The following is a 2,004-nucleotide window of genomic DNA, read 5'->3' as shown; positions in this document are numbered from 1 at the left end:
CAAGAGTTTCATAAAATTCATTGTTGGCATGACTCGAGAATGGAGCTAATTTACCTCGCACAAAAACAAAATCATTAGTACCTTTAATAGCGTTAGCGTAAAATTCTCTTACCAAAGAGATACTTGCAGCTATTGGTGAGGCACAAAATTTTTACCGATGGCAGCCATCAATCATTGGTTGAAGGTCAATGTGTGTAATCAACCCTTGATCTAGTTCTTGCTTGGTTATTGTTATTTTGTTTGCAAGAGAACTTATGTGTCTAGCCACAACATCAACTGACACAAATCTAGTATGATCAAACGAACCACTAGAATTTTTTCTTGATCGTTTAGTTGCCATTCTCGAATTTCCTACAATTAATTCTCAACCACAAGAAAAGAAAAGTACCAACAAAACACAACAGACCATCCACAATATTAGCTCATATGTCTTCTTATCATAAAATAATGCCCATAGTATCAAGTAAAAATCCATTAATTACAATACTTCTAGACCACAAGGCATATAAAAAATACTTTTAAAATCAAGAAACGTACCCATATTCCCCAATTTCAACTTATCTTTGAAATTTAAAGCACAAAACCAAACAATCTACCATACCCATAAAATAATTAAGCACAATGTCTCAACAATCATCAACACCCATCACAAATTTTCAACAAAATAAAATACGAAGTAAGTCAACTATAATAAAAATAGAAGAAGAAAAGAGAAAAGAAGAAAAAAGAGAAGAGAAAAAGAAAAATAAATAAATATGGAAACTTGATATTTAGAGCAAATATGTTGAAAATATGTGTGGGTAATGGGTAAGGAGGAATAAAGATGAAAGGGGAATAGTGGTGATGGGAAAAGTAAAGGAGAGACAGAGAGGGATGGTACAAAACAAAAGAGAAAAGTGCAAAATTTGCACTAAAAGAGGAAGGGTAGGTGAGCTGAAGGGGTAGGGGCTGTAGTTAAGGGGGTGAAGGCTTTGGCAGCCTACATAAAGAGGGGACGGGTTTTAGTTTTAGGTAGTGGGCTATCCAATGTTGGCAACCCACATTATGGTGGTCGTGACCTACCTTTAGTGTGAGCCACAGTCTATGCTCTAGCAATCCGTTGGGCCGTGACAACCCTATAGGTTTTTTTTTTTAGGTTGCCAACATAAGCACAGGGTTGTAGTTGACCTTTAGTCAGTGTCGTGGCCCATGCTGTTGAAATCCACGAGGTCACAGCCCACATTGCTTTCATTGCCATTGGGCCATGACCTCCCCATAAGGAAATCGTAACCTACCTCTTCCACTTTTTTTTTTATTTTTTTACATTCTTTTATGTACTTGCAAAATAAAAGCCAGTGTTAATATTTTAATAATTAAATAAACTAAAATAATTAAAAATAAAATAAAATAATAAGTTAGAATGCTTAAGTTGCCTCCCAAGAAGCGTTTTTTTATTGTTACTAGTGTAACACCTCGTACCTTTGTATAGAAGTCAATAAGACATTATCGACAAGACGAAAAGTTAATTGACGCTAATTTAAATGTCAAAGAGTGATGATGGGTGGAAAGAAATTGATGCTAATTTTAGTGTCAAAAAGTGATGATGGGTGGAAAGAAATTGACGCTAATTTGAGTGTCAAAGAGTGATGATGGGTGAAAAGAATATTTTGAAATAAAATATTTTGTATGTGAGAAAATAATATTAAAATAATAAAAATAATAATATTTTATCAAGGATGAAGTAGCGAGTTAAAAATACGATTTGGAAGTGAACCAGAACAAAGTGAGACACTTTAAGACCCGAGGAAACAACTGGAGAATTTTAGAACAAAATCATATTTTATTTATTATTGAAATTAGTCATAAACGACCATATGGCTAATCTAAGTGGGGGAGAAGAAGTAAGAAAGAATTTTAAAAAAAAATGATGTTAGTAGGGCCCGCATGCCTTCATTAAATAGAGTAAGAGAGGGTAAGTATATATTTAAATATTATGGTGATACCTTGGTGAAGTATGAGTTTGAT

Source organism: Theobroma umbraticum, unplaced genomic scaffold, assembly GCF_002168275.2.
Source record: "Theobroma umbraticum cultivar Fairchild unplaced genomic scaffold, ASM216827v3 scaffold_50.0, whole genome shotgun sequence".
Classification (NCBI taxonomy): Eukaryota; Viridiplantae; Streptophyta; class Magnoliopsida; order Malvales; family Malvaceae; genus Theobroma; species Theobroma umbraticum.
The sequence above is the reverse complement of the archived record's forward strand: the minus strand, read 5'-3'. Positions refer to the sequence as shown.